The sequence below is a fragment of the Perognathus longimembris genome, chromosome 11 (genome assembly GCF_023159225.1).
Source record: "Perognathus longimembris pacificus isolate PPM17 chromosome 11, ASM2315922v1, whole genome shotgun sequence".
NCBI classification, from domain to species: domain Eukaryota; kingdom Metazoa; phylum Chordata; class Mammalia; order Rodentia; family Heteromyidae; genus Perognathus; species Perognathus longimembris.
This window is the reverse complement of record NC_063171.1, coordinates 49,639,043-49,664,032: the sequence shown is the minus strand read 5'-3', so window position 1 is coordinate 49,664,032 and position 24,990 is coordinate 49,639,043. Positions and strand designations below refer to the sequence as shown.

The 24,990-nt window shown below is 40.6% G+C and overlaps 1 protein-coding gene across 8 annotated transcripts in view; it reads right to left on the bottom strand.

The window, feature by feature from the left end:
* Positions 1–24,990, bottom strand: part of Esrrg (estrogen related receptor gamma) — a 589,495-nt gene that overhangs the window by 397,490 nt on the left and 167,015 nt on the right. For all 8 annotated transcript variants that reach the window (XM_048356654.1, XM_048356650.1, XM_048356657.1 and 5 more), the window contains exon 2: positions 19,491–19,582. The gene's annotated coding sequence lies outside the window, so the exon portion shown is untranslated. The remainder of the gene's footprint in view (positions 1–19,490; positions 19,583–24,990) is intronic.

Sequence of the window (24,990 nt, the reverse complement as noted above, 5' to 3'; positions counted from 1 at the left end):
TTTAGATACATTCTGAAGAAAATGTTTGGCAGCAGCAAGCTGAAGTTGTAGATCAGGCATTCATGGCACAGTGTTTCCTTAGTGGAAAATACAAGGTTGAAAACAAGGTTATTTAAAGAAGGATAAGAGCAATGTGTGCTGGTACAGACAGAGTTTGGATGCAAATTCTTCTTTGAAAATCACCTGTCCAAGATGGGTGTTGGTAGTTCATACCTCTAATCTTAGCTACTCAGGAAGCTGAGATCTAAGGATCAGGGTTTGAAGAAAGACTGTGAGATGCTTATCTCCAATTAACCACCCCAAATCTGGAAGTGGAAAGTGTGGCTCAAGTGGTAGAGCACCAGCCTTGAGTGACTAAAGGTTAAGGAACAACACCCAGACCCCAAGTTCAAGCCCCAGTCCTGGCACAGAAAACAAACAAACAAAAACAAAACAAAACAGAAAAATAACTTCCAGAACTTAGTATTGAACTGAGCAAAGCATACCTTTTCACAAAAGAAAAGTATGATTTAAATCTTTCAAATGTAGTAGATGAAGATAACCAATAGTAATCAGAAGTGCACAGAAAACCTAATAATTGCTTTCTCTCCCTTTCTCTCTCCCCTCCCTCCCTTGTACTGCCTCCATTCCTTTCTGTCCCTCCCTCTCTCTCTCCTTCCTTTCCTCCCTGTGTTTGTGTATCTGTGTGTATGTGTGTGTGCTTGTATGTGCACTATTGTGTGTCTACAATTGCTTGCTTGGATATAGCTCTTCAAATTCATTATAAGAATTACTTGAGAATATTTAATAATGCTTATTTATCTTCCAAACATATCATAAAAGAAATGTGATGGAATAGACCATTAATGATGCACAGTAAGACCTCTGCCACCTCATGGAAGTTAATAGGATTTGGAAAAATATATTATGGGATCCTTCAAAGACTGCTTTCATGCAAAGCTATGACACTTGTCATCTCGTTACCTTCCCTAGCTACAGGATTTCAAGACTATCCAGTAGAGAATTGGCTCTCTGCCAAGGACCTGTTCTAGAGCATGAATGAAGAGGCAAAAGGAAGAATGTTTAGGGGAAAGGTCACTATCATGGCTATCTTGCTCCTTGCATATGATGCAAGCCCCTTAATGTCTGAAGTTCCCTGTACTAAGGAAACAGCATGAAGCCTGAGCAAGACAGGAGGTTCCCAGGCTGCTAGCAGAACCACATTCAAATCCCAGGTGTGACCTCTAGTACATAGATTTCCTTCTGATCTGCTATTGCACTTGGAAACTGAGCTTGAAGCTGCAAAGGGTACCCTGAATGGTCCAGGGAATACATGATCTGGATCCAGACATTCAAAGGCTTCACTAAAGAAAAACACAGCGGACCAGATGGCTCTAATTTGATAAGAGAGACATTGTGCATACAGACTTGTCCACCATCAAGTTTAGGGGAAGAGGACTATTGTGAATAAGACCCTATTCTCTCTATCTCTTAATCGCTAGATGATTGTTATTTACTTTATTTACTTATTAATTTATGTTTGCATGTATTTATTCATTCCTTGTACTAGGGCTTGAACTCAGGGCTTGGGAACTGTCCCGTAGCTTTTTCACTCAAGCCTAGCATTCTACCACTTGAGCCATAGCTCCTCTTCAAGTATTTTGGTAGTTAATTGGAAATAGGAGTCTCACAGGCTTCCCTACTATGATTTGATTCTAACTGTAGTCCTCAGAGTTCAGCCTCCTGTATAGCCAGGATTACAGGGGTGAGCCACTGTAGCCCAACTCACGTGGTGACTTTTGCCTTCCATGTTCCACTCATGTATGAGGACAGTGACACTTAGATCTCAGGGTTGAGAAAGTAACACATATTATATTACCTACTTCTCTGTACAAAACTCCCAAGGGCTTCCCATCTTCTCAAGAGCAAAGAACCAAGTTCTCACAATGAACTCCAATGTCCTGCATACCTGTCTTCTTCTTACCACTGACTCCTGCTGCTGCTCCAACATTCACAGGCTCCTTCTTTGGGACCAAGGCTTAATTTTGCTTTGTAGCCTTCCCCAAACCAGAATCTTCTAGTCTTTCACGCATTGCCTGCACGTCTCCTCTCCCACTTACCTGCTTACTGGGGCTTCTCTTCTCACCTCACTTAGAAATGTGACCTTTCAGGCCAGGTATCATGGTCCATGCCAGTGGTCCCAGCTATGTGGGAGTGGCAAATAAGAGGACTGCATTCCAGAGAGAGATACTGGGAGAGAAAAAGAATACAACTTCCCTATACTGATTTCCCTCCATAATCACAATGGCTGGCCATCTTCCAACGCAGTCAATACTTTCACAATAATTGCATTAATTGTCTTAACTCCTTTCAGTGGAATAGAAACTTCAAGAAGACAGGAATTTGTATTGATTGTTTTATTTCCTGCTCTTTTTATCTTCTTCTGATACTGTGGCTTGAATTCAGGTCTTGATGCTTACTTGGATTTCTTAAGGCTGATGATTTGCCACTGGAGACAAGTCTGCAGTCCATCTTTTTACTAGAGATGAAATTTCATGGACTTTTCTGCTGGGGCTAGCTCTGAACTTCAATCCTCCAGATCTATGTCTCCTGAGTAGCTAAGAAGACAGGTATAAGGCAGTAAGGCTTAGCTTCCCTAGTGTGCCTTTAAGGTAGAGTCTGGCTCTTGACATGGCTCAATAGACATCTATGGGATAAAGAGATGTGTTGTATGGTATCAATGGCACATTATCTATGAACACTTATCACAGTGCTTAACACATGGAGGGACCCAATGGGTGGTGGGTAGGTGCTACCTCAGATTGCTCAACAGTGGGACTGGCCATGGTATTATGCATAGGAATGGAAAGCCACTGTTTCGGGCTTGCACAACTCACTCCTAGGCTTTGGGCATAGCATTTCCTACATCTGTAGACGCAGATTAATCCCTGCCTTCAGCAGGAAGGGAGCTAAGTGAAGCTCCGCTGGCCACTTGCTTTAATATCAGAAATGAAGTAGCCACAGCCTTACTTAAACAATTTCATAAATATAAAAAGAAACACCATAGCTTCTCCTACTTTGCTGATTCTTCTGCCTAGGGAAAACAGTTTTCAGCTCTCACCTCCCTTCCCTGCCAATCAAGGAACCTTCTTTTCTTCACCATTTCTCACCAGAGAAAATGCAGTGTGCTGCTTCCCCCAGCAGACAGGAGGACCAGACTTCTGAGATGGGACAAGCCACACTTTTCATCACAGTGGAAGTGTACAAGGAGGGAGACAGTGCTGGTCTTCTGTTTATGCATTGGGCAGAATTATTACAACAAGAAGGTTAATAAGCCTACAATGAATAAACACTTCCAACATGTGCTAATCCTGGTTGCAAGGTCTCAACTCTGGTCCTGCAGTCTAAGGGGAAAGTTGTGAGCAGAATGGCGAGGAACTAGCTCTGACCCAAGGAAACCAGGTGGATCTGGGTTGCTAGCTGCTTCCGACAACCATACAACAACACACAAATGCTCCCCCCCAGCATGCTAGCTTTTTTAACAATCACAGAATTTTTGCCATCATAAGAACCACACTGTTGTATACAGAACAGGAATGACACCCAACCATCCTTAAGCCCCTGCTCCTATCCCTTCACGGCCTGTACTCTGTATATTCGGTGTCACTGTTTATTAAAGATAACTAATGCCCTAAGTCTTTATTTACTTCTGTTTATTGCTATTTTAGCAAGAGTCACCAGAGAGCAGCTATGCGTCTGGTCCACTCGGGCACTTTAATCACTGTTAGTAGGTAAAATCATCTGTGACACCTAATCCAAAAAGCAGATTATATTTATTTTGGCTACAGTGGCTTGCAATTCGTTAAAATCAACAAAGCCTTTTCATTAGCCCCCTGCTGATGTCCTAAAAACAGACATTTCAAGGGTCTCAAAGCTCTGTGCTCCACACATGCAGCCAAGCTAATTTTGACAGATTCGCAGTGCCATTCTTAACACAAAATCTTATTAAACCAACAAACAAGAAACAGAACCCCTCCGCTCCCTACAAAAGCTTAATTAACATGCCTAAACTCCAAAATCAAAATCCTAGTGGCAAAGCTTCCTTGAAAGTGGAAACCAAACAAACACAGGGACTGTGTCATTAGTTAAGCAAGATTTACCAAAAACTGGGCCTTCCTTCCTTCCTTCCTTCCTTCCTTCCTTCCTTCCTTCCTTCCTTCCTTCCTTTCTTTCTTTCATTTTTTCTTTGTTTTCTTTCTTTCTTTCTTTTCTTTAATAATGTGGGAAAGGATTAGACATCAGAAGCATGGTGCCAGTTACTTGGCCATTCTTGGCTTTCACAAACTGGGGTTGTAATTAACTAGGCTATTCGGTGGAGCCAACAAATCTACTGACCCGAGAATCAAGATCTTACTTCTTTCAGGGGTTGCCCAAGATTATAAACAGCTGTACTGGGTTTTAAAGACCATAGCGTATTCTGCCCATACTACCATTTTTCTTCAATTCTCCTGCACACAGTCATGCCACAGCACTTTATTATTTTTTTCTTTTATCTTTTGCAGGCACAGTGCTTTCAATCGCTACCATCTGGATGTCCATCCCACCAGAGGGGCCTTTTTAACACTGCCTTTGATTTTAGGGGCGCAGTGTCAGGAATAAGGCGTTCCAGGAAAGATGTCCACAGAGGTGACTCAGCCATCGCCATGCCAGTAGGCAGCAGCCATAATTAATGAATGTATCCAAAAGGTCTGCTCAAGGAGCAAAGAAGGTAGACAATGATTTATGATTACCTAAGGGGCCAGATTATTTAGTTTTGCAACGGCTTTCCAAGTGAGGGAGTCTAGAAGTACGTAGATAGGGTACGGTCCCTCTCCAAACCCAAGGAGTAATTCAAAAAGAGTGAACGAGCAGATGTAGAAATAAAGGATAAAACAAAAAAGTCTTTCCTCTCCCTCATCTCCGCCTCCAAAGCTCTGATTGGAAAGCTGCAGTGATTAGTGTGTTTCTGCCACCACTACTGAAATGGAATTACTTGTTTGTCTCCCCCAGCCTCCCACCCCCAGCATAATCCAGAATGTTGTCAAGGATGATTACCAGATGATACTTCACCCGAGTCCCTATCCTAACATGCAGATTTCTGCTGGTTGGAAGGGAAAGCCTGAAAGCAATGATTCACTTGCTTCTTAAGAGCAGTATGTACTCAGCATAGCAGGCTGTCTCTGAGACAAAAAGTCCAGCTCCTTGCCACAGGGCCCTTTCTGGCCAGCAGCCCCTTCAGCCAGGACTTTAGCTCCTTTTGGTTCATTCCATAAGCAAAAGAGCTGTCTGTTCCAGCAGATAATATAATCCAGCCTAGGAGGGGAAAAAAATCCACATACAAAGCTGCTCTCAAGTCAGAGTCCACAGGGAAAAGGGAGCCCACACCTGATATCCAAGTTGCCATTTTGGCTCTCCATAATTGAAACTATTGCTTCCATGGCAATCCAAAGAGCATTGCAAAATAGGCGAAAGGAGAACGTCATAGCTTTTTGGTATTCTTGATATAGACCCAGCTTGAGTTTTACTTATATGGAGGTAGAAATAATGACTGGGGCAAACAGCAAGGCCACATCAGGGGAAATGAGAAATTCTCAACCTCCATGTATACCCAAGGTAGTTTTGTATATTGCTCCTCAGTCCCCAGTTGCCCCCAGTGAGTTGGTAATAAAAGGGAGTTGTCTTCCTTAAGTAGATTTCCAACCCAGTACATCCCAAAGCTCCCTGGGTCTCACCTCTATCTCATCACCCACTATCTAGAGGATTATGCTGAGGAAAGATTTCTGGGTCATTGCAATAGGTCATCACTTTTTTAAGCTACCTGATCAGACAATAGAGGCCACCCAGAGTACACATGGAGGGAAATACAGTAAAGTAAGGGAAAAACTAGGCCTAAGTAAGTCACCTTTTTCTCACAGCCTTCCTAACCAGGTGATGGGGCAGAGGGGAGTCCATCCAGCTTCTAAGGCCTACTGTTGAGACAGCCATCCTCTGAATTGCAGATATACCATTTTGTTTAGACCCAGAGAGGATATGTACATGTATCATGTCATTTTGACCCAGAGAGGCAAATGCATCATGTTGTTTAGTCCCAGGGAAACCCTGTTCTAGGTGCCTCTCCTGGTGCCTTTATGTTGGGGCCTTATCACCACCCAAGCATGTGGTTTTTGTGTCTTTAAAAGTTGGTGTAAGGTCTGTTCTGGGCTGTGGATCTTTGTGACAGTAGTCTATTTGCAGACCTCTCATAAAGACTCCTAATTCGACCTCTCAAAATGTGGCATCTTTGTATCTCAACTCACCTTACAACTAAATAATCCACTTGGGTTTGTGACTTTGACAGGATAAGGAGCCACTGTTGCTGCAGGTTACACTATAAACACTGATACAAGCTCAACGGTAACTCTGAGGAAGATTCAACTTCCTACCTTCTTCGAAGGTTGTTGTCAAATACAAGATAACACCCTCTGAGTGTTCTGTGTTCTCTGCTCTGTGTGTGTGTGTGTCTGTCTGTCTGTCTGTGTCTGTGTGTCTATGTGTCTCTCTATGTATTTATGTGTCCCTCTTTTCCTAATTTATTTAGTAGACTTGCTGTTCGATGACCAAGATCCTATCAGGACAAAACCATCTAAACCAAGCAAGAAAAAAGGCCACACACTTCCACCTTTCAGATAGCACCAAAATGTAGCACACCACCACTAAGTATGAGCCAGATTGAAGAATCTATGTTTCCTATAGCTGGAGGCCCAGAGAGGTTCTTCTGGCATTTGTAGAGGACCAGGCCCTGTCTTCCCACAGGTCTGCACACATTTGAAAGCAGCAGTACAGATGAATGTGGGCAGGAATGTGACATGTTAAATCCCGAGTAAATGCAGAGGGGGTATTTTCTGGCCTAGTCTGCTCCTGTAATTGCCTAGGACACAGCTAGCTCCCTTACCAGGAAAACCAAGAACATCCATAGAAGAGAATGGGCAGATGGTGGGGTCATGCGGCTCTTACACCCCTTGAATCACAAATATCACATGGTGTCCTAATGTGTATGTAGCAAGAGGCAGGGAGGAAGTTATGATTATTGCTTACATTTTAGCTTTCCACAAAAATGAATGAACAGAAGAGAAAGTAGCCATAAAAAAACTCAAATGTACCAGTTACATTTTTTTGTTGTTGTTTTCTCCTTCATCATCATCTTTTTTTTTTTTTCTTTCTTGAGGACATAGTACTTTCTGTAATAGTTTAGAGACAGGGAAAAAAAGTAAGTACAATGTTTTGTTTAATGCTGAGGACAGTAGCTCAAGATGTTGAAAGAAGCATATACTATTTCCCCTGAGGGATCTGAGGCAGCTGTGTAGGTGACAAAATGGCCTGGAGGATTGAGGTAGAGAAAGTAGCTTTTCATCTAATCAAAAGAGCAGCAGTGGAATTCTGAATGCTGAATGCATAAGAACAGCCCAACAGAGCCTCCATAACCCAACAGAGCCCCATATTATATTTCATGGACACTGTCTCACTGGAATATAACTTGTTGGGAGACTACTGTCTGGAGAGAAAGTCTCAAAAAAAAAAAAAGCTTTCACTAAACTACAAGTTGTCTAGAAATGGTAACTGCTTCTTTTTAATTCCAAAAGCAATCTGAGCCATAACCTGTTAGTTCTACTCTCTGATAACCAAGTAAAATCGAATACTGTTCTTCCCATTTTCTAGACACTTTTCTCTTTCTAAGTACATGAATAGTGTATATATATTCTTCAAAGGCTTCAGTTTTCTCTTTTGTAGCAAAATGGCAAGAGCCTATGGGAGAGCAATGCCTGGGGCAATGTTCTTTTCCGCTTAGAAGCCACCTGCTAATCACGTGCAAGCAATAACAGACTACAAGGGAGGCAGCCCAGAGAGAGCCCCTCACCACCCAGAAGGGCAAGGGTTAAGTAGAAACAAAGCAAAGGAGACTTTCTTGGCCTGGGGGAGCTGGGCCAAGTGACCAGTGAGAATTTCCCCAAGGATGGATTCAAGGGGTTCAGAAGCAGCAGCTAAAGATCAGAGGCAACTTGAAATGGGCCAACGTGCTGAACGTGCTGAACGTCTGAAGTAGAAAGGGAAAAAAAAATAAGACTTCCAAAAAGACAATACAATCTCCGAACTAGCAATGGCTTGAGATATTACCTGCTCTGCCTCTAGGCTGAGCAGCTGAGATTGCTGGGCTGGGCCTGCAATGGGCTCCACACTACTGGTTTCTCTCGGATACAGAATACTGTTTCTTGCCATGGCACACTTGATTTTAGCACTGTGAGCTGAGGCCCTAGGAAAAACATATGTCAATTCAAGCTTATTAATTCAGATGCTAATCAACAGGTCTAAAAGGGACAAGAGCTTAATCTAGCTCCTGTCTTTAACTGAGGGAATGCGTGCACATGAGAAACTGTCATGAGGTGAGCCCCAATGGTTCCTTTTAGTGGACCCAAATTAGTCCAGATAACAAGAATGCAAGCAAATGGTGCTGAATATTGAGTGTGAAATCCTTCTTCATATTGTTACCAACTATAGGAAGAAACAACAGATCCTGTGGTGCTAAAGGCTCTTCCTCGTAGTTGTTCCATCTTCCTTTGCTATTACTGGTGGAATGACTGCTTTCACTGATGGCCAACTCTCCTTTCTCCTCCACTTTTAATCATCTCTCACCCAGTGCCTCTACTTAGGTAATGTTTCTTTCTGTTCCTTCTCATCCATCCCATGCTTCCATTTCAGTAAGAAGGGAAGGGAAAATTGATTTCTTTCAATCTCTGCTCTCACTATTTACTATTATGTGAAGTTCATGGTCCCCATTTTGTTAGCTTTTTCATGTTTGCCCACTATGTCCCAACTGGAGTATTTCCTCAGTCTCCTATTCCTCCAAGTTTCTGAACATGGCTGGTGACTTTACCAAGCACAGAGATGATCTCCTAGTCTATCTTTTCTCCTCTACTCGAATCTACTAGCCACTGACCATACTCCAGGTTACTAGATTACAAGATGGTTATTTATTTTACTATTAAAAATAATAGAGCCCTGTGAAACAAACCACTTGTCCATCAGTAAGTGATTGGGTGGTGTATCTACACAAAAGATGGATTATTATTTCACCTTAACACGGGCAGGATATTTATATGATGCAAACCTTGAAAGCATTATGTTCAGCATTATGAATATTATCTGTCTCCATTTATATGAAGTTCCTATAGAAGTCACACTCATTGAAACAGAGTAGAATGGTGGATGCCAGGGGTTAAGGGGAAAATAAAATGTGTTTAATAAGTGTAGAGTTTCAGTTTGATATGGTAACAAAGGTTTGCAGATAGGTGTTGGAAATATCTACATGACAATGTGAATGGCCTCAGTGTCAGTGAACTATATACTTAGAAATGGAGTGAGTGGTGAAGTTTCTCACTAGGGGGAAAAATCAGACCCTGTGTAAATGTCTAAATCACACCTAAATCAAGCCTGATTGTTTCAGAGAAAGCAGGTCAGGCACTGTCAACAATTTTGGTGCAAACATATTACCAAAAATCTCCCTCCCTCCCTTGTCTCAGTCGCTCTTTTTCTCTTTCTAGTCCCGCTTCCTTCCTGAAACATTTATAGTACAACTTCTGTGTCAGGCCCAGTCCTAGAAGATGAGATTCAGTAAGACCATCAAGATGAGAAAGGAGACTGTCAAGGTATAACAGTATATTCCACAAAAGGGGAGAAATACGAAATCACTGCTTGAAAGCAGGCAAGGAAGACTTGACTCTGTGTGTGTGTGTGTATACAGGGGTGGGAAAGAGACCATACTAGGGGAAATTTGAGTAGGAATTAGCCTATTCAAAGCCCAAAGAGTACACAGAACATTTCAGATAGAATAGTACGACTAAAAAATCAAAATAATGTAAGGCTTAAGTGAGTGTCATAGTGGTTTTGACTTAGATGAAGTTTTGAAAGGTGGACAGAGGGTAGGCCACAAAATGCATAAGAGATGACATTAAGCCTGTTTAGACTTTTATCCCTGGAAGCTGAATGGAACTATTGAATGCAAGTCTCTCAGTTCCCTTCTTCCTCATGATGCCATTCCGCTGTAAAGATGCTAAACCTGGGATCCCTTTTCAAGAACAGTTGCTTTGCCAGTAATGCCAAGAGCCCCTCTACATCCTCAAAGAGACTGTGTCTGATTCACACCTCTCCAAATCTCCTCCCACCCATGCATATTACTCTTACCTCATCCACATTACACACCTTATAGAATCACCAGGCATCTTGCCTCTCTGAGTCTAACTATGACCCCTCACTACTCTCCTCACTTCAGAGACAGAGACATTCTGCCAAGTTCATTATGCAATCTTCCTTTCTGACTCACATCCACTCCCCTTCCTCTGACTCACTTCTCCTTTTTCACACCCATTCTTCTTCTTCTTTGCCTCCTTAAGCTGTCTTCTAACCACTTCTTTCAGATCTCCTCTGGATCCATATTGCTCTTTGATCCCCAAGTACTAAAGAAGATGTGAATTTGGCTCACTCCCCATTCATCCTATCTTCCACTTTGCCCTTCCCCATAAATATCAAATAAAGGACATATATGCATGCCCTTGTAAGGGGCGCATTGACTCCTAACTTGGGTCCTTGAAGTAACTAGGAGCACGATAAAGGCTAGGTATCGTAGACACCTCCGTTTTCCATCTGTGCCCTATGTCCTTCTTGAGTCATTCTCTCCTGCAGTCATTTTGCACCCATCCCAGATCCAGAAAGGACAGGATGGCCTTCCAGGCATCAAGGACTCCTACTGTAATGAGGCCCCAACTGACCCGTCCTAAAACAATGGATTGTCAGACCTCCCGATGTCCCTGTGACCACCTCTGACCATACCTATGAGTTGAGACTGTTTGAACTTTACATACTGAAGTGGGGAGTTAGGGTCTGTCTGGTGCCATCTTGGCCACATGGTAGATGGTAGGGCCTGGCCTCTTGTTTTCATGATGGAGGAAGGTGAAGCCCCTGCTTCCTAGGTGATGGGCATGCTTGAATCCATGGAGGCAGGGGTGGGGACCTGGGATTATAGGTTACTAAACTTGTCAGTCCAGTGCCTGGGACTCCAATTTCCTATGACCTTGCCTCCTGACCTATCCCTGTTTAGGCCCAGACCAGCTCAGACACCATTACTCCATGCTACATGTCTCCATGTTTGTCTCCTGTCCCTTGGCTCTTATCTGGTCAACATGGTGTCCCACCTCAACTCTCCATTGGAGCTGAATTGATTTGTTGGTATTGGTTTTGTTCTTTCATTCCTCTCTAGCCTTCATGGGCTCAGTTTCCTAACAGTGTTAGGTGTTTTTGCTGGCTGCTAGTCACCATGCAGTCCACCATGCAGTCACTGGCCCGCTAATAAAGACTCCAAAATTCAAACTCTCAAAATGTGCTTCTTTATTTGCTCACTGTATAACATTACCTTCCTCATTTTACCTACATAACCTCCTAAGACAAACGACAGTACCCCTGAAGACAGCTGAAGATGTACTGAAGTGTTGTCTTCCCATGGCTGCCACATAATAAATCTCTTTTATCTACCCTTCACCGGGTTTATTTAGCATATAGGGGTGAGTAGAAGAACCTAATATGTGGAACTGAGGAGTTTGGACCTGAGATCCAAACTCCTTTTACCTGAATATCCCCACACTCACTTCCTTCCAATATTTATTTAGAAGCACTCTCTCCTTAAGACACAACCTCTGATTTTCAGATGTCACACTACCTTCAGAGTACTTACTCTGAGTGCTCCTTCTCTCACCTCGTGGTTGCTGTAAATGGCTCTGTATCTAGAGATAGATTTGATCATCAAAACTTTGTTAAGATGACAGTACTTCACTTTGTTATAAACAGGAGACATGCCAAGAATCATGAGTTCTTCTCCTTCCAGAAATTCCAAACTAGCCAAAAAACAGGTAAGGATATAATACTTTGCTCTTAGAGACTGAGTTGTAAACGGTACCAATACACTTTTCCCTTGAGCTAGAGGTAAAAAAAATAGTCAAGTGTGGTGGGTTGCATCTGTAATTCTAGTACTTAGGAAGTGGAGATCAGGTGCATTGTGGTTCAAGGTCAGCCCAGGCAAAAAGTTCCAAAACCACCATCACAGCAAAGAATGGCAAGCATGATGGTAGAGTGCATGCCCGTTATCCTATCAATGCAGAAAGCATAAAGTAGGAGGACACAGAGCCAGTCCTGGCCAGGCATAAATCTAGGACCCTATCTCAAAAATAACTAAAGTAAAATGGACTCAATGTGTGGCTCAGGAGGAACACTGCCTGTCTAGCAAGCACCAAGCCATATCCTATTACAGTTCCACCAAAACAACAACAACAAAGACAAAGACAACACCAGAGACCAGAAAAATCTGCTCAGAGGAAATGTGTATGTCAACACTTAGCCAGCAAGTGAGGCCCCAGCAAGCCTGACAAGGGGTTGTGGAGGAAGTTTCAGACAGAAGCAACTGTGAGTGGCAGTTAGCACCTCCAAATCCCACAATGATTACCCTGAGGTAGGCAGACTCCAGACAAATGTCAAAGAGCAACGATGCTTCTGGCCAAATCTCCCTGCTTCTTATTTCCCCTCAAATTATTTTTAAAACCTTTCTCATATACATCTTTACCCTTATCATTCAACATTTTTCATGACAGATGCTTGGGAAATAAGGGCTCAAGGGGAGATATTTTGTTACCTCATGGGGACTCAGCAATCTGCTAGTTTTGCCCACCTGGAAACCAAGCATACCCATATCCCAGCTTTTCTTCTGGGTTATGTTAGTTTCTTGGCCTAATGATTCATAGTGCCTCCTCTCACCCACAAAGCAAGTCAATCTGGACAATAATCAATATGGTCACCACTACAAAATCTCTCCACATCCTGCCATATTGTTAAGTAGCAACTCCTTCCTTGGTGTTTTCCTTGCTTGTCTTCATAATATGGTTCTTGATGCCTTTCTTATCTTCTCTTCCCTGTTCCCTGTTTTAGTTCTTTTATGGTGTCTTGATTTTTCTCCCAAACCCTGGTTTTCCTAAAAATCTTTGCCTGTGTCATCCCTGTAAGGTTTCAACTTGTCGACCAACAACAATAGTACTTTTTTATTCTCCAGGCTAATGTATGATTGGAGAGTGATCTCTGAGATTCCCCATCACTTCAAATCCTGTTACAACTGACCCTTTCTAGGCCTCCCAAACGTTACACTATTCATCCAGTGTCGCAGAGAATCTCTGGGTAGTGAGATGATTGGCAATTGTCAATGTCTTTGTCCAGTGGCTGTATAGTAGGTAGAGTTTCAAGGTGTGTCTTCCTGCATTTAAACCACAGCTCCTTTTTGTTATTGTTGTTGTTGTTGTTGTTTTTATTTTACCAGTCCTGGCCCTTGAACTCAGGGCCTGAGCACTGTCCCTGGCTTCTTTTTTGCCACAGCACCACTTCTGGCCATTTTCTATAATGTGGTGCTGAGGAATCAAACCCAGGGCTTCATGTATAGGAGGCAAGCACTCTTGCCACTAGGCCATATTCTCCTTTATTGGACCCAAACTCTGAGCTTCTCTTACCTCATCTATACCACCTTTAAAATTAGATAACAGCAACTGCTTTTGTAGGGCAGTTGCCAATATTATTCAATTTAAAGCACTTTAAAAGGGTGGAGGATATAGGAAATATTATAGAACCACTGGTTCCAATTATACTTTCCAAGTGCAATGTTACAAATATGCAGGATCATGTTACTTGGTGGTACAGTAATATCATAAATGGGTTAAAAACAAATCCTATGACCATATGATGGAGCCATCCCAGAATCTTAGAGCAATGTACTACTCACATTTGTGATAATAGTGGTGGGTTCAAACCTATTGCCATGTCAGCTGTGCACAGTACATGATACTTGATGATGCTGATAATAATAATAATAAAGGATGATTTTATTGGTCTAGTATTTATCATATTTACTTTTACCATTACTAACTTTGGAGCATATCCTGTTTTATATGAAAGAATGTTTACTATGAAACAATATATATGCAAGTGATCACTGGGAGTAGACTTATGCCCTTCTTACTTGCCATATCTCCTGAGTGCATTACCAGGCCAGATGGAGAGACTGACGTGAGCATCAGGATTATGTAAGTGTAAGTAAAGAAATACAAGAGTCCTAACCATTCTCAATCAACTGTACACTATTTACCTAACTTCCGATACTTTTTCTACTTATATTTTCCAGTTCCTTAGCTCTACCTTCATGTCCACTCCTGCGTTAGTCTATTAATTTTAAGAAATGGCTCTCAAATAAAAAAAGTCTCTCTCAGTCTTGCCATATATGTGGTTGAGCATCACAGTGGCTGATATATGTATATATATGACATATGTATATATATATACATATATTTATATTATATATCTGATTGATCAATCCACTCAACACAGAACATCTTCACCCAAACTCCCCCCATATACACAATAGATTAATTGACCGATCAATTGATAATCAATTCTTCAGTGGTTATTAACTAACTAGCCTATAATTTGATGTAATGTCGACATCGTCTACCTGGTAACAACATCACCACAGTCTATATGTTTAGGGCTATTCCGTCCCCACCACTACCACCTGACATATTCCTCAAAAGCTGTGGATATGCACAACTATGTATGAACATGCTGTCAATTGGAGGTTCCCAACACCCACCCGCTTCTCTTAATTCAAATAATTTGCTAGAGCAACTCATACAACTCAAAGAAATATTGTGCCCAGTTTATTGTCTCAATAATGAATATTACAAAATACATCAGTGAGTTGTAAATAAAGAAGTATATAGAGAAAAGAATAGGGAAAGGACTGAGCTTCCCAATTTCTGGTGCCCTGTCTTCTTAGAACCAAGTGTATGTTCCCCGGGCTCCAGGATATGAACCCTGTGCTTCAGGCGTTTTCAAGGAGACTCCACGTAGATACAGTGGACGTGTGTGTGTGTTTGTGTGTGTGTGTGTGCGTGTGTATGTATGCATGCACACTCGTGCCTATCCTGGGGCTTTAATTAATGGCCTGGGCTCTGTCTCTGAAAATTTTTGCTCAAGGCTAGTGCTCTACCACTTGAACCACAGCTCCACTTCCATCTTTTTGCTGGTTTATTGGAGATAAGAGTCTCAGTGATTTCCTATCTGGGTTGGCTTTACATTATAACCCTCAAATCTCAGCCTCCTGAGTAGCTAAGGTTATAGACGTGAGGCACCAGCCCCTGGCTTAGGGGATATATGGCTGAAAGTTCCAATCTTAAAATCATGGTTTGCTATTTCTGATGACTTCCCCCATTCAGAAGCTTAAGGGGGGAGGGAGAGAGAGAGAGAGAGAGAGAGAGAGAGAGAGAGAGAGAGAGAGAGAGAGAGAGAAATACGAGCACAAAGTAGAGTAAAAGACAGACACTCCACTTCCATCACACAGGAAATTTCAGCGATTATGAGCTCCATGTCAGGGGTGAGGACCATATATCTATATCTCTATCTATATCTACATATATAATGTATATATATATTCTTTACTATAAATCACAATATCATAGTTGTTTTTGGTTTCTTATATGATATGTCAATAACTATAATGAAATATGATTGGGGTACAAAACCTGTCAGGGTATCATTTCTTTAAAAAAAGTATTTTCAAATAGTTGTACAAAGGGGTTTCCATTTAACATGTCCATTTATGTGCACAGTGCATTTTGATCGATGTCATCTCCTCCATTATTCTCTTTCTTTGGCATCTATCCCACTTCCACTCATCTCCTCAAGTTTCCTAATTCCATTTTCACATATGTGTATTGAGTATGATGACTCTATTCATCCACCATTCCTCTTTCCATTTGTCTTTCTCTCCGCCTCCTTACCCTCACCCACCTCCACGAGACACATTTCAGCTTCCTGCTATTCATATTGTTAAACTGTCTATTAATTGTTCAAGAAGATTCCACCATGAAAAACTACACCTGCATAAACCACACTTAGTCTGATTGTGTGTCTGTGTATGGATATAATCATCTATGTATTTTATATATGTTTTAAAGTATATATGCATACTCTTTAGATCTAACTTTCACATATGAGAGAAAATCTGTGCCCTTTATTTCTCTCAGCCTGACTCACTTCAATCAAAATGATTTTTTCCAGATTTATCTGTTTCTCTGCAAATAACATATCATTCTTTCTGATGGATGAATAAAATTTCCTTGGGTGTATTTACATGTGGGTATGTGTATATATAAACACAAATGTACATATATATGTATGTATGTATATACACATACATTTTCTCAGTTCATTTGTTGGATAAACAGCAGCTGAGCTATTTCTATAGCGTAGCTTTTTTGACTAGTGTGACAATAAACATGGATGTGCAGATGCCTTTATGGTATCCTGTGTGTGGTAGGGTCTCCTTCTTAGCAGGAAAATGAAGTAAGTGTCTTCTACGGGGCTTTCATGAACAAACACATTGACATTAAGAGGATAAGGCAGTTGATGAGTTCATTACCGTAAAAGTGAATATAAAATTTGGAAGTAAAACATACACGCATGTATGCCATACACACATATGTATGTAAAATGTATACCAAATCATACATTTATTAAAAGGCATTTTTCAATTCCAAGCTTGATGGTTATGCTCTGATTAACTTCATTAGAAATAGTAGTACTTAGAGATCAAATTGTCTTACTCCCACTTACTTTGCAATAACATCATAATTACTTGGCTCTCGTGGACCTTGAGAAAAGGCAAGGGGGGTGGGGACATGAGCAAGAGAAAGCAAATGTTCTGCATGTTCCCGTGCAAATTTTGGCTTACACTACAACAGTCAATGTTAAGCATCAATGGGAAAGTACATGGCCTATATTTCAGGATCAAAATTGCCTTATCATATCCTTTAGTAAATCAGAGAAGGAATTTCCAATCATCATTGTTCAAACCCATTTGTATTCCCTGGGCATGGGCCCAGTAGCAGAAATTTACAGATAGGCATTCTGGTAGTGTCCTGATGTATCCACCCTGCAGATTAGCCACTCCTAAGCTGCAGAATTGTATGAATGACACTTACTCATTTAATTGGCACTTCTATCTGCCCCAAGATAGAAGCATATTTTTAGACAATCTGTTTAGTAAAAATAAATAAGTAAATATCTTGACATTTGGCCTTATGCAGCCAGCATTAAGCCTTCTGCTAAATACTTAGTCATAAAGAAATAGAATTGACACAGACATTAAAGATAGAAACAATAAAAATAGTCAGGAAGGGCAGGAATAAGGATTGCCAAGATAGTCTTGTCTCAGTTTGCAAAAAGGTTATTAAAATACCGATGATACAAAAATAGAAAGTGGACCATTATTTTTAAAAAGCAAGGGAATAAACTCCTAGACTTTGTAAAATGGGTTGCTTAATGGTTCCATTGATTACTTGATAAGTTGGCTGGTGAATGATTAGTGGATTAGTCAGAAAGGTGTGAATTAGTTACTAGGGCTCTGCCTCCTATGAATAAAATGTGGAGTCTTCTCCCACCCTCTGTGACAGATGATATCTGTTTTCTCCTGTGAGTTTGAATTTAAGAGCCACTGAAGCTCAGCAACAGTATATTCTGGCTCAAATGAGCTGAAAATTGCATTCAATTTGAATTTCAAAAATGGAGGGGAGGAAGGGGAGGGGAAAAAAACCCTCAGCACCCATCAAGTATCCACACTTTCCAACTACTTCCTGCTGCATAGTTGCATTCTGCCAGGCTGGGGACCTGAAACCCAGGATGTGTTGCAGGGGAAAGAGCATCGCTGGATCTCTGCCCAGTCTGAGTTTAAAAATAAACTTTTAATAGTCAGGATCAAAGCAAACCTCAACTGTTACGCACATGCATAATGCAGAATGTGACCCACCAAAGGAATAGATTTATCTTTCCCAAACTCACACTGGCCTAGTTTCCCCTCCCTCTCCCTTTATGTTCTCTGGAGGTGATAAAGGCAAAGAAATTTTCCCTGGGAAATACAAAGCCAGTTATTTTCTAAATGAAAATGAACCCCCACATGGCTCACTTAAAACCCTCCCTCCTTGTTGCTAGGTTTCCTTCCTTCACCTGCCTCACATTCCACAGCAGATGTCTTCAAAAGTTGAGTGAGAGGCCATTGATTTTTCAAATCAAATCATACTTTAAATGCTCTAAGAGAGTCAGTTACTTAAAGTAAACTTCTGATAAATTATTTGATCAAAACCAAGCTATTTTTAGTATACAAATTATCGCCTCTTCCTGGGATGGCTCTTGAGCGCATGAATTTGAAGCCATTCTAAGTTTTCTTAAAGCAGAGCACACCTGTAGTTCGTAACAAGCACAGTTAAGTATCACCAATATTTAAAACCAATCCGATGCTACACAAAACAGCAGGTGACATCCTAGAATCATGTAATGAAATGATTTGGGACCACAACTCTATTTTAGGATAGTTTGAACCAAAGAAACAGAGTGAATACCACATTCATTCCTATCTCATTCTCCCTCTGCTTCAATTATTCTCAATTTACAAATTAAGCAACTTGAGGACCATGAAGAAGGTAATTCTGCTTGCAGAGTGCCACTTTTCACACTGAAGTAGGATCTGCTAAATGTTGTTCCAAAAGCTGATCATCTCTAGAGGGCTCAGCAGCACTGAGAAGCACGCTCTGCAGGAGCTACAGGGATTCCTGGACACTGCTCTAACACTGCAGCAGGCACTCAGGGTAACTAATGAATATCTGCTCCTGCCCTAGAGGGGTAAATGGTGCTACTGAACTTTTGCATGACAATCACAGAGAGCCCCAACCAAAAGAATCCTCATAGTGGTCACTATGAGCCCATAGGTTCAAATAAATGGGTGGGGGCTAATAAACAAAGAAATCAGGGCTGGAAAGGGGGGGGGGCAGTGATAATGCAGGCATTTCATGATTCCCCTTCAGAAGTGGAGTGACTACTCCATTCAATTTTGAGGTATTAGAAAGAACTGGGGATTCGATCTGTCACTAAAGACACAGTAAGTTCACAGAAAGTAGAATCAGAAAGAGAGGACTTCTTAAGGAATATTTTCTTTTCTGTACTTCACCAAAAAGACATGAATTAAGAAATAAGTCTGATAATGACAGGTATGGCTTACTCGTCAATATAGCAAACTGATAGAAACAAGGGCAAAACCTTTCCACATGAACCACATGGTCACTGCCACACAGACACCCAGTGAAAGGCAATCGGTGAGTATATCGCAGGAAACACACTTGGAGGGTATTGCAAATGATGATTTCGCATTTTCAAAGGCAGAATGAAGAAAGCATAAGAGCATCTTCATTCACTCCTACCAGCCCAAGACAGATGGACAATGGAACCAAGGGTCCATTTCCCCAACAGTATATGTCTCATAGGTTTACAAACGTCAATACCTCCTGATGTTATAGGAAGACACTTACCTTTCAAACTGCAACAATGTAAGTGTAGAGTATTCTTCTTACATCTTCATAATTTAAGATTGTTTCATTGATGAACCAGTAAGTTGTCAGCTCTATTCATTTATGTGGCGTGAGAGGGTCCAACCCAAAAAAGAAAGGAAAGAAAAGAAAAGTGAGGTCAATTTTCTTGGCCACTGCATTTAATAAAGTCTCTCAGGCAATAGAGTTACGCACACATTAATGGCTATAACTTAGTATGCCCTGTCTTTAGCAAGTATTTGATTTCATATTCACGTGTGCACATACACACATACACACACACACACTCACACTCTCAGGGATGCATTAATACTCAAAGGTACAATTCTCATTTTTATTTTTAATTTTTCTTCCTTCTCAGGTTCAGCAGATTTATTGATCTTCCGCTCCCCTCTTATTTATAGCAAACACACCGGTTACAGTTTCAAAGCATTTCCCATTATAATACCCATTTATAACTTTCAGAACAAAGAGTTCTAAGACTGATGGACTTTGCATTAGTCTCCTAATATAGAGATTTTTCCAAATATGATAGGTTTGTTTCTTATTTCTCCCATCCCCAGAAATAAGCAAAGTAGGCTTCACAGTAGGCTTCAACCTAACATGCAGCGTGCTGTTTTAGGTAGAATGTCCACCAAAAGAAATCTCCAAGTTGAATCTCACAAAAATTGCTGCTAGTCTATTGATTTTGATGAAGAAGACCAGCAATTCCACATGATTCCATACTTTTCATATCATCGTCCATGTACAAAGGTTGTTGAGAAACACATAGCAACTTTTCATTCCTCCAGGAGAATTGCAGGGATGAAGAAGAGAGAAGGCTGTGACCAATAGGCGACTACGATGTCCATCACACTGTGTTTGGTACATACTTTGGTATAACTTATTACAGAAAAAGACGTGGACAAATTAACTAAACAGGTGGCACCAGGCCAGTTTCCACTACACTCCTTGATGTGTGAGTATGGTTATGTGCAGATCTCCGAGATAGTAAACATTTCAAAGATCTAACTATATCATCTCTCAGAGGGGCCAATTCACTAAGGCTCTCAGACAATCTATTCATTAAGACACCCTTCAAGCCCATACCTTTTGCCCTTTTCCTTCAAGAATGAAATGACAAGTGAAATGCTTGACAACAACCAAGAAAAAACTTGGAGGTTCCCATCATGATGCTACAAAAATACTAGCTAGAACCCTACTTTGAAAATAGTTTGCTCTAATGCTAAGGAGAAATAGTTTGTGCACTAGAAAACAAAGGGATAGTATTGAAATAAATGCTTGCAGAGTGTATGGGTTGACAATCAATTTAAGATTAGAAATGGAGGTTATTAAAGTGGAATTCCATTGGATACTGAATGAACAAAGAAGTTGATTCATAGAGCAAACAGGAGGACTTTGTCAGATTAGTCATGAATGATAAGACAGAAGACAAGATGATTCAAAAGTGAGAATCCAACCCTATTTACTTTCTAGGATTATTACTCATAGAAGCCCTATCCAGAATCTGTAACTTGTTAAGGATAAAGAAATATTAAAAGGAAAATCACCCAATTGTCACAACATTAGGTTAGGAGCCAGGGGAGAACGGGTTGTTAGTAACTTTATTTAAAAAAGGACTTAAAGGGTACAGAGAAAAGATCTAAGTCAACCAAATTCTGAAGGCACTGATTCTCAACAGTTAGGTTGCTGTGTTCATGAGACTATAGACTACTTGTCAAACTCCACTGCTGAAGTTGATAAAAATTTAAAATCATGTTACTATTGTAGCAATGGCTCCTGGAAGTGGTTCTTTGATTCCATACACACATTTCTTATTGCTCTATGATGCCCACTTTATAATTAATATTTCATAAGGGACAACATATGGAATTTTTTCAACACATTGAAGAACAGGGAAACAAACAAGACCACTGTATGCCATCTCTAGAAGTTTAGTTATAATTGGTAAGAAATTTTGTGCATAACCCAGAAAACTTGCTTATCTCATTTGTTTAAACTAAATGCAACAGATTGAATTACAAACAATCAGTTATAAAGCATAAAGTGGCATACAAGCTGGGAATTGGCTATCCCCAGTTGTTTATTGAGATAGGACATAGAAACTGACCACAAACAAATTAATTCCAGGATGAAAAACTCTCTGGTACAATGGCTTGGACATTGCAGTACACAACGCACAAGGTCACTGTACCTCAGCTGTAGCATGGGAGGCTGAGATGGGAGCCACCTTTGGATTTCCTTTCCTAACTCAAGACATATTTTTCTAGGAAAATTCATCTCTGTAAATTACTTTCATCAGTGGACACAAGGTAAAGCAGTACAAGTCATACCACCTCTACAACGACCGTCACCACCTACTGTAGCTATGCTACTGCAGATGTCTCCCTAGAGGAGAGTTCATCCTTCTACCTTCTGAGAGTACAAAAGGTCTGTCCTCAAGTCCCAAGTAGGTTCCAAACATGGAAATTCCAACAAAAAGAGAAGCCACTTAGCACAGCCTAGTTTCAAAACATAGCAGCATTACAATGGAAAGAAGCATTGAAAGTATGTCTGTCCTCAAGTGCCATTACATGATGCATTCCAAAGCCTTCAGAAATGTAATTTATAGAGGAGTCAATTATAATCTACTTGCACTCAGATATAAAAGCTAGAGGAGATAGAATTAGAGGTTTGGGGAGGATCATTTGTTGTTGTTTGTTGTTGTTTTATGTTTGTTTTGTTTTTATCAGTCTTGGGGCTTGAACTCAGGGCCTGGGCACTGTCCCTGTGCTCTTTTGTGCAAGGCTAGTGCTCTACCATGTTGAGCCACAGCTCCACTTTCAGTGTTCTGGTGGTAAATTGGAGATGAGTCTCATAGACTTTGCTGCCTGCACTTTCTTTAAACTTTGCTCCTCATATCTCAGCCTCCTGAGTAGTTAGGATTACAGGTGTGAGCCAGGCTTTGTGTGGTTGTCTTGAAGTACTAGGATTTGAACTAGGGACTTCATGCTTACTGGGTAGATTGTCATCTAGCCCTTTTTGCCCAAGGCTGTACTTGTACCACAATCATCATATCTATACTTCCCAAATCACTGGTGTTACAAGTATGTGTCACTATACTTGGCCTAAAGGTATTTTTTTTAAATAGAGAAAATCAAGTATTTAATTTGATCCTTTTGACTATATCCTTGGTATACAATCAGATCGTAAAAGGTAAACAGAATAAATTTCTCAACTTTCTATATTTCCTACTATATTTTTTTTAATTTTGAATCTGAATAGGCTTGACTATGTGAAAGTTCAGAGGGAGGATTTCCATAAAGGCAATCTGAAAAGTCTATCCCTTTTGTAAGAGTGAGACAGTTGCTAAGAAGATACAGAACAAGGATGATTGCAACTCCACCTCCTAGGAAGCTATCTGTAACAGTAAGAAAATAGAATGTATTCTCAGTGGTGTTCCCTGAAAGGACAGGTGGGTCACAGGTTGATATTCTTTGAGAGTACAGTAATCCATCCATTTAGATAAAGGTAAAGTAAGGTTTCCTCTAGTAGGACTGAGTCCACACTTAAAACTTCACATAAAACTTCTCCAAAACTTTTCTCATCTACACTTAAGTCTTTCCAAATGTAATAATCTTGGTTTCCTGCTGGGACAGTTTCTGATGGGGAAAGCTTTTCTGTAAGCAAACAAAAGAATGAATATAAGTGAATGCCTGCCTAAGTCAATGGAGATTCACATTCTACCCTTGGAAACATACAAAGTCCAGAAAGAGAAGAAGTATTAGGGGAGAAAATAAAAATAAATGAAAGACCAAGCAAATGTTGAAAATAAAAAAGAAGGTGTACAAGGAAAGAAAACATTGTTTCCATTCACTGCTAACAAGGCTAATGCCCCCCACATCAAGTGGAGAAGCCCTTCCTCTGACCTGTAGGACACTAGGAGACTATTGTTGATTTAAAAATAAACATAAAAATAAAAACCTTAGGAAATATGCACTACAGAAGCTTCATTTTATAAGCAATAAAAAAAAACTATGTCCTGGCTGGATGCCTTTAAATTAGAGCTATACAGGAAGCTATGATCTGAGATTCAGAGCCAGCCCAAACAGTAAAGTGCATGAGACTCTAATCTCTAACCAGCACACACAAAAAAATCCCCAAAAGCCAAAAGTGGAGCTGTGGGTTCAGTGCCAAAGTGCCAGCCTGGAGCTAAAAATTAAGGGACTGTGTCCACTGCCCAGGCTCTGAGTTCAAGTCACAGTACCACACACAAAGGTCTTGGAAAGCAATTCTACTTATACAAAGTCATGAGTAGAGGAGGCCAAGATCACCAGGGACCAATCCAATGTCACTAACCAGAGCTGTCTGAATACAAATCTTAACCATGAATGACACCCACCACAAGGTAAAAAAGAGCTCTTTTCTCTCTTGGCAAGGGTGGGTTGTGAGAGGGTGGGTGGGAAGGGAGTGGTGGGTTGGGAAAGGAATGGGAACCGGGAGAGGACAAAGATATGTCACTGTATTAGAACCTGCAAGAACAGCTGGAGTTGAATTAAGCCACCACTGGGTGCTGTGCTGAGCCAGCTTCCGGGGTAACATGACCTTCACAGATAGCACATTCCAAATTCATAGGCTAAGTCCAATTTTTTTTTTTAAATAGAAGCAAACATCCATGTCTATGGCTGATTATGACATAACATTCCTACTAATTAAATAAGAATTCTCCATTATTATCAGTCCAGTCCTAATGAACAGCTAGCTCTCACCCTTGTTAATAGAGTGATATGCAATAAATGAGAGACTCCAAGTCCTAGGTAAAACCAAAACCCAAATGACAGTGTCATCTGTTCCCTCAAGGGGGCAAAGAAACAAAAGGGGGAGGAAAAGGCAAGTTTTATTAAACAAGGGTAAGAGCAGTGTGCCAGGCAGAAATGGTGGCAAGGAAGGAGGTATTGGCTCAATCAGTACCTATTTTCAGAATTTCCTTTAAGCTGTCTTAGACTGAGCAACATCAATTATTTAAAGAGAGTAACATGATGCTTCCTTTGTTGAGGCAAATCTGCAAGCAGACCCCGAGAGAAAATAAAAAATGAATTAGGCAGAATTTATTAGTGTGCTTGAAGAAAAAAAAAAGAAAGAAAGAAAACGATTTAGCAATCAGGATTGACTCTGTTCTAGAAATAGTTCGATTTTTGTCTTCTCAGATCCACAAACCTCTTCTGGTTCCCTTTCTCCTGAGCAATTTATTCATTAACTCCTATAGTAGATCACACATAGAAAGGAGGGTATGAATCATTCTAGAAACTTCTCTTTTCAGATTCAGCTTGATGTATTGTCTTCATTTAAATTACAAATACATTAATCTGTAACACTGTTTACCAAGTAGTATTTTAAATGAAAGATATAAGAAATTGCATCATTCACATTTTAAAAATGACTTTAGATTCCAAACCTTATAAAAAAAATTTTAACCCCACAGTTTTCTGTCTTTGGCTGCTGT